The sequence below is a fragment of the Pongo pygmaeus genome, chromosome 15 (genome assembly GCF_028885625.2).
Source record: "Pongo pygmaeus isolate AG05252 chromosome 15, NHGRI_mPonPyg2-v2.0_pri, whole genome shotgun sequence".
Lineage (NCBI taxonomy): Eukaryota > Metazoa > Chordata > Mammalia > Primates > Hominidae > Pongo > Pongo pygmaeus.
The window spans coordinates 59,324,038-59,332,799 of record NC_072388.2 but is presented as its reverse complement, the minus strand read 5'-3'; the positions used below and the strand labels follow the sequence as shown (position 1 = coordinate 59,332,799).

At 39.6% G+C, this 8,762-nt stretch overlaps 1 pseudogene; it reads left to right on the top strand.

Annotated features, from left to right (window-relative positions):
- Positions 1 to 8,054: 8,054 nt before the first annotated feature.
- On the top strand, positions 8,055 to 8,348 carry LOC129012989 (large ribosomal subunit protein eL37-like; annotated as a pseudogene).
- The last annotated feature ends 414 nt before the right edge of the window (positions 8,349 to 8,762 follow it).

Here is an 8,762-nt window from a genome sequence, read left to right as displayed (position 1 = left end):
AAGAAAAAGCCTTCATCATTAAAAATAAACGCTTAGAAAAAAGAAATGGAAGATAAAGTCTTTATCCTGATAAAAATAATTATTAAATGCCTCGTGCAAACATCATGTTAAATGGGGAAACATTTGTAGTTCCTTTAAAATCAGAAATGAGACAAGTATGCACATTGTTACCACTTGTATTCTACATTGCATTGTCTTCTTACCAAGGCAGTATAAGAAGATGTGAAAGAGACAATGGAAGCATAAAGATCGTCTTTGACCAACAGAATGCGGTAGAACTGACTTTCTGGGACTTCCAAGCCTAGGCCTTAAGAAAATTGTCTACTTCTATTTTCTGCCTCTAGGAGTCTAGCTGCCATGTAAAATGTCCAGCTCCCTTGCTGGAGAGACCCTATAGTGAGATTATGTGGAGAGGCCACACGGACAGGGAAATGCACTGAAATTGTAGGAACTGAGAACTTCAGCCAACAAGAATGAAGGCCCCACAAGGATGACCCCAGTTGGCTGTTCCAGCAAGTCCCCAGCCATTTGAGCTATCCTAGCTGAGGCTGCAGACATGCAAGTAAAGATACCTTCTTGGGCATCCTGGCCCCACAGACATCTGGTAGAGAAGAGATAAGCTAGCCTACTTTGCTGTGCCCTGTCCAAATACTGACCCACAGACTCATGAGCAACATAAGATTGTGATTGTTTTAAGCCACTAAGTCTTGAAGTAGTTGTTACAGATATTTGAGACACCAGGTGTCTAACTTCATACACTGTTCTCTCAAGCTCTGTGATAGTATGTGTATGGTATGTGTGTGTGTGCCTATGTATTTCCGTATCTGTCTATCTAGATATGTATCTATATGAATGAGAAATGTTTAAGGCCTTTTATATGAACGCTTGCTATAGAAAAGTTTTCATTTAGTTGACAATTTGTATGGCATAATATGGATAGTGTCAGATAGATGCCAAGGTGAGCCCCAATGATTCCCATCTCCTAGTGTTCACACTCTTGTGTAATCTCCTCACCTTAAGGGTAGGCAGGACTTATGGCTTGCTTCCAACAAAATGTAAAAAGATGATGGAATGTTATTCCAGTGATTAGATTATGCTATGTTGTAAAGATGATGGGACATCATCCTGTAATTATCTTACATTATATCAGACTCCATCTCAGTAGACTGGAGCTAGAGATTCTCTTTGCTGGGTGAATAAACAGCCACATTGAGAGAGCTCATGTGTCAAAGACCTTTAGGCAGCCTCTAGGACCTGAAAGGGACCCCCAGTCAATTGCCAGCAAAAAGTCAGGGCCCTCAGTCATACAGTCATAAGGAAATGAAGTCTACCAACAACTGGAAGAGCTGGGAAATGGATTCTTCCCCGAGCCAAGCCTCCAGATGAGAATGTAGCCTTGTGAGTCCCTGAGCAGAGGAGCCACACAAGCTGTGCCTAAACTCCTGACCCATGGAAACTACAAGATAATAAGTGATTTTTTTTTAACTGTCTTATAGGACTAGTGAATGTGTGTGGTTTTTTAAGCCACTAAATTTGTGGTAATTTGTCACATAGCAGTAGAACACAAATACAGGAAAATTTGTTTTGGGGTAAGTATTGATGGAGCATCACCTAGGCAAATAAAAGAGATTGTAATTCAAATAGCACAATATCAATATCATTCACAGAATATAGCTGGTGGTCATCAATATGCCTTTTGATTTTCACTCAGGATTAGAGAAAATAGTGCAAATAAATACAAATTCATTGCAATAGTAAATGCATGGATTTATTTCTGGGTTCTCTACTCTGTTCCATTGGTCTATGTACCTGTTTTTATGCCAGTACCAGGCTGTTATGGTTACTATAGGTTTGTAGTAGAATTTGAAATCAGGCAATATGATGCCTCCAGCTTTGTTCTTTTCACTCAGGATTGCTTTGGCTGTTCTGACTCCAGATCTGGAGCCATACTTTGTGGATCCATAGAACTTTTAGGATTATTTCTTCTATTTCTGTGAAGAATGTCATTGGTATTTTGCTAGGGATTGCATTGAATCTGTAGATTTCTTTGAGTAGTATGGACATTTTAACAATACTGATTCTTCAAATCCTTGAATACGGAACATCTTTCCATTTTTTGTGTCCTCTTCAATTTCTTTCATCAATGTTTTATAGTTTTTATTGTAGAGATCTTTCACTTCTTTGGCTAAGTTTATTCCTAGGTATTTTATTTTATTTGTAGCTATTGTAAATGAGATTACTTTCTTGGTTTCTTTCTCAGATTGTTTACTGTTGGCATATAGAAATGCTACTAATTTTTGTACGTTGACTTTATATCCTGAATTTGTTTATCAGTTCTAGTCGTTTTTTTGGTGAAGAGTAGGCTTTCCTAAATATAATGTTTTTACCTTTTCTGAAGGGCTCATTTTGAACAATTCAAAGGTGTTATTTGAACAACTCACATAAAACTGTGTCTTTCAGCTCCTCCCTTAAGGCCTCCCTCAGCATGGTAATTCACCTCAAAAAACATAAATCTAACTTCAAACAGCAGTATTGGGGTTTATTGGAGCCTTCTGGGCACAGAGTGAATTCCTTGGCAAATTCTTCCTCCATAGCTCCCAGCAAAACATCCCCCAAATCCTTCTGCACAGCTTTCTCTCTCAAGTCACACACTAAGTACATTTTCCCCCTCATCTCTTTTACTTAACTGCTCCTCAAAACACTGCCCACCTCTCTTTCATCCTCTTTCTGCTGCCTTTTAGTTGAGTCTTTTCTTCAAGAGAAGCTTATGCTGCCACTGTGGTAAATCATTCTGCCCCCTTTTCTCTTCCTTAATTTTGGAGCTTTACCTATTAGCCCTGGCAACACATAAAATCATCCACGTGCAGTCACAGAATTGTCCTCAAAAGGCAACTGAGAGAGACAGCCATGGATAGGGACACTTGAATATTTCTCCCCATGTATTGGGGTACTGTAGAGAAGTAGACTGAATAGGATATATATATATATATATATATATATCTCCTATGTGTACATATATACATTTACATATTTACATATATATAATATATATTCACATAAAGAGATGGATTATGAGGAATTGGCTCAAGTGATTATGAAGGCTAAGACAAACTGAGATCTGTGGTCAGTACACTGGAGGCCCAGGAGAGCTGATTTTGTAGTTCCAGTGCAAATACCAGCATGCTCAAGATCCAGGAAGAGTTGATGTTTCAATTTGAGTCTGAAGTCAGGAAGAAAATGATGTCCCAGCTTGCAGGCAGTTAGGGAGGAGGAATTCCCCCTTATTCACTTTGGGGTCAGCCTTTTTGTTCTATTCAGGCCTTCAGTGGGTTAGATGAGACCCACTTCTGTTGGGAAGGCTGGTCTGCTTTACTCAGTTTACTGATTCAAATGTTAATCTCAGGCTGGGCACGGTGGCTCACACCTGTAATCCTAGCACTTTGGAAGGCTGAGGCGGGCGGATCACTCGAGGTCAGGAGTTCAAAATCAGCCTGACCAATGTGGTGAAACCCCACCTCTACTAAAAATACAAAAAAATTAGCAGGCCTGGTGGGTGCCTGTAATCCCAGCTACTTGGGAGGCTGAGGCAGGAGAATTGCTTGAACCCAGGTGGCGGAAGTTGCAGTGAGCTGAGATCATGCCATCGCACTGCAGCCTGGGCGACAGAGCAAGACTCCATCTCACAAAAACAAACAAACAAACAAGCAAATGTTAATCTCATCCAGAAACACCCTCACAGACATACACCTAGAATCAGTTTGACCAAATGTCTGGGTACCCTGTGGACCAGTCAAATTAACACGTAAAATTAACCATCATTCCTCATCACATTTGCCTGTCTCGCACAGTTCTTTATAATATGGGCCAGCTTTCTAGGCTCATTTCTTCTCATTTCCCTTCCCTCCTTTCTTGCTCCTTTCACAACAGGCTATTGGTTCCCATGTCCTGCAGTAGACTCTTGCCTTTCAACTTTTCTCCCCTTCAAACACTATGTGGCTTTAAGATTTAGCTGAAATGTCACTTCCTCTGTAAAGTGTTCCTTGACTCCTCCCCATTAGACAGAATTGCTGTCTCTTTTCTTCATCACCAGCATTCTGTGTGACTCTCAGTCATGTACTGATCACAGATGCCTTGTGTTTTATTTATGTCTGTGTCTGACATGTTTGTGTTCTCTGAGTGATCTGCTGAGAGTTGAGAATGTGGTCGAAGTGGTTAGAAGGATAGATGTTACATATGCATAGAAATGACATCAATAATTATATTTGGTATGCCAACTGGTTTCTCTTCATCTATAAAGACACTTTAGTTGGACTTAGTTTAAAGTAGAAATGTTAGTAATAATACACACGGCTAAAACATAAAGTCCTTATTAACATGTTGCATAGTACTCTATAAATGTTTTGCATATATGGCTTTATTTAATCATCACATTAACGCTATAAGGTAAGTCATAATAACCCCACTGTACACATGGGAACACTGAGATAGAGAGGAGTAACATAGCTTAGCAAGGTCACAAAACATGTAGGTGTGGAACAGGAGTCTGTACGCAGGCGTAAGTGTGTAATACCCATATACTCAATGGGGACAGGCAGAGGTCTGTGAAGTTCCCGGGAGGAAAGCTGCACATCTATGCCCTATGCCGTCTATTATACAGAGTCTTGGTTCCCCATACCCCTACATAGCACAGCATTCTTTTTTTTTTTTTTTTTTTTTTTTTGAGATGGATCTGGCTCTGTCATCCAGGCTGGAGTGCAGTGATGCGATCTTGGCTTGCTGAACCTCTCTCTCCTGGATTCAAGTGATTCTCCTGCCTCAGCCTCCTGAGTAGCTGGGATGATAGGCATGTGCCACCATGCCTGGCTAATTTTTGTATTTTTAGTAGAGATGGGCCATGTTGGCCAGGCTGGTCTCAAACTCCTGACCTCAGGTGATCCACACTCCTCAGCCTTCCAAAGTGCTGAGGTTATAGGCATTAGCCACTGCACCCAGCTTTTCTTTGTATTGTTGCTCAACAACAAAGGCATTTCTTCATTCCTTTTCTCCTCCATTTTCTCTCCTTAGAAATGCTGCTATTATGATACAACTCTTTCTGGAAAAGCACCATCAGGAACCACATGCATTCCAAACCTGGTTTTTGTTACCAGATCTGCTTTCCACATATGCTTCTCACAGTGAGTGTGAAGTTATGGTGACTGGCCTGTGACTCTGCTTGGTGGTTGGTGCTGCCAACCTAGGGATTAAACAATAAAGAGCCAATTGTATATCTCAGAGTTATTATACCATTTAATCAGGATTTTAAAAAATTGTATAGAGTAATAGAATCTGTAAATGTATTTATAATTAATGCTATTTTTATTTCAATGAAGTAAAAAAACGTTGTGTGAATTATCAAGGGAGAAATATCTTAATTTTTCTTCTCTAGGAATGAGCAATTTTCCCTGCAGAGTCTTCCTTCCCCAAACAGAAAGAAAAAAATCACTATAATTTTCTGTTAGAAAAAAATGGGAATTAGTTAATTCAAATATATTTCTATACTAAAAACTTAATAAAAACAAAATAACTAAACAGTAGGATACTACCTACATTACCATACATAAATAACTTCAGTGTTTTTAAGTTTCATACATGGCAATGTAACTAAAAACTGCTGAAATGAAGTAAATATTCTTATAATTTAATTCCCTTCTTAGGAATATTCTTACCAGAATCTTGTAAAATGTGCTATTGTACAGATGGCCAGGACATTTACCTTGGAGGAAAATGATCGTCAGTATCTAAGTAGCTACTGCCTATAAATCATGGTATTTTTAGAGCAAAATCACAGTTCTTTCACATTTTTTGATTAGCAAATGAGATTAAAGAAAATAACTTCACCTCTCACAAAGCTCTTTTGATGGAAGAGTGCATAAATCGGGCATTTAAATGTAAGAATGTGGGAGTTTTCAAGAGGATTCCTTGGTACCAGACCTATCCATATGCGGTAGTGTCTGGAGCCAAGAAGTGGAATGTTTTGTGAAAGTTTTGCTTTGTGGGACCATCATGGGTTTGAGTAGCAAGTCACCTATTATGAAACAGCTTGGGGAAGGCTTCCAGAGAAAATATGAGAAATCTGCTATGCATTTAGAAATGCTCTTTTTCAGACATGGAAGGGACATTACTTGCAAAACTAAAATATTTTGGAAGAGAAATCATTGGCTCACATCCACTTAATTAGGACGTTTCAAGAGTCCTTACCCTGGTTGGCATAGAGAATAACTTCTATTTCACATTAGCTTGATATCCCAACCAAAAAAATTTTTTTTCTTTGCTTTTTAAATTATTTTTTGGTGACTTAACTTGTCAATTCAGACTATTTTGAAAAATTAAAAATTGAAGCTGTCGAATTGGAATAAGTTTCTTGGGCCAAATTTAGATCGACCTTGGGCAAGTCATTTACCTTTTTGGGTCTGGGATTTTTTTTTTCTCCCTACTGTGTTTAAATAAGTTGGACTGGATCTCAGATTTGCTGGTCTGGTAAAAGCAGATGTGTCCTTGGATATAGGAGTAGAAAGTGATGTAGTAATTTTAAGTGCTTTATCTTTAACTGTTAAAGACTTGCTTTCTTAACCAGAAGGTTAGGATGGTGATATGCATTTGTTAAGAATTTGATCATGGAATGAACAACAATGATAGATGTGCAAATTATTACTTCTTTGTGCGTTTCTTTTCTCAAAGATCATAGGTACAAGCCTGTCTCTAATTATATGTCATTTAGATGTGGCACTTTCATTAGAGGATGTCAAGGTGTTTTGCAAACATTAGTTAAGACTTAAATCTCTCTGTGAGTGATTATGATTGTTTTCCTGGCACATAGAGCAACAAACCGAGACACAAAACACTTTAGAAGCTTCCCAAGATTACCTTCCTAAACACTGCCATTAAGAACCACAGGGACTGTTTGTAAGTTACTTGCTCTAACCTGCAGCACTATATAGTCACTTGGTAGAAGTCAACTAACTAAGAAATTTTTGAAAGAAGGCCAGTCAGCCTTGGTGCCATTGGCTACAGTTCTCAGACATCTCGAAATGCTTGTCTTCCATGCAGAAGTGGAGGCAATCCCATCAAAGTGAGGGAGGGACAGTTACCATGAGACTGACTGGCTCTGTCTTCTTTTCAGAAGCTGAAGGCTTCATTCCCACCTGGCATCTGGCACCTGGGTAGATTCTATGGCATTAGGTGGAATTTGTAAAGGCAGTGTTTCTGAAGAATGGAGATGCCCTCCAAGGTATTACTGTGGATACACTGGAGGGTCCAGGATCTAAGGGAGCAGGCTAAGCATTGGATATATGGTAACTATGCTGCCTAATTTCACTCTTCACAAAAGCACAAGAGATAGATGTCACCCTGGAGAGTGCTGTAGCAATCCCTAAATGCCTTATAGGATTATTGAACCCTACTTTTACAGATTCTTTCTGTTGTTGTTCTTTTTTTCTTTCTTTCTTTTTTAAGAGATGGTGTTCCTCTAAGTTGTCTAGACTGACCTCGAACTCCTGGGCTCAAGCAATCCTCCCACTTCAGCCTCCTAAGTAACTGGGACTAGCATGCCACTGGCCCTGCATCACTGGTTCTTAATATAGGAAGGTTTTGCTTTTACGAGTGTCCACTTGGTGTCATGTGGAGAAATGGCTGACAGACAAAAAAATACTAGTTGCAGTAGAATTTATTTATTCATTCCTCTTCTCTCATCACCTCACTCCTAGACAACTGCCTCATTGGTTTCCTCATTTTCAGTTATTCCTTCTTCAGTCCATCCTGTGCATAACAGCCAAATAAGTTTATAAAGCACTGCTTTTTGTGGCACATCTCCTAAAAGTCTCCTATGGCTCTTTATTGTACAACAATATCAACAATAACAGCAACACAACAGCAACTAATATTAGCCAAGACTTCAATTATGAGTAGACATTGCACTAAGGGCTTTACATATTATAAACATTTCTGCATAACTTTGAAGATTCCATTAAAATTGGATCTGCTCGTCCCATCTCTTTGGTGTCAGCCATAGAAGCGACATGACGAAGGGAATGTCATTGTTGGGAAAGCGTCACAAGAAGATGCGCATGTTGTGCCACCGCTGCAGCTCCAAGGCCTACCACCTTCAGAAGTCAACCTGTGGCAAACGTGGCTACCCTGCCAAGCACAAGAGGAAGTGTAACTGGGGTTCCAAGGCTAAAAGATGAAATAGCACTGGGACTGGTAGAATGAGGCACCTAAAAATTGTATATCTGAGATTCAAGCATTGATGCCATGAAGGAACAACACACAAACCAAAGAGGGCAGCTGTTGCAGCATCCAGTTCATCTTAAGAATTTCAATGATTTGGGTGGGTGCAGTGGCTCATGCCTGTAATCCCAGCACTTTGGGAGGCCGAGGCAGGCAAATCACGAGGTTAGGAGTTCGAGACCAGCCTGGCCAACATGGTGAAACTCTGTCTCTACTAAAAATACAAAAAATTAGCTGGGTGTAGTGGTGGATGCCTGTAATCCCAGCTACTCAGGAGGCAGAGGCAGGAGAATCTCTTGAACCCAGGAGGCAGAGGTTGCAGTGAGCTGAGATCTCGCCACTGCACTCCAGCCCAGGTGACAGCACAAGACTCCATCTCAAAAAAAAAAAAAAAAAAAAAGAATTTCAATGATTAGTCACTCAAAAAATGTTCTAGTTTAAAAAACAAAAAAATAAAATTGGATCTTACCCTCCTTTTTATTTCCTTCTATTCTAAC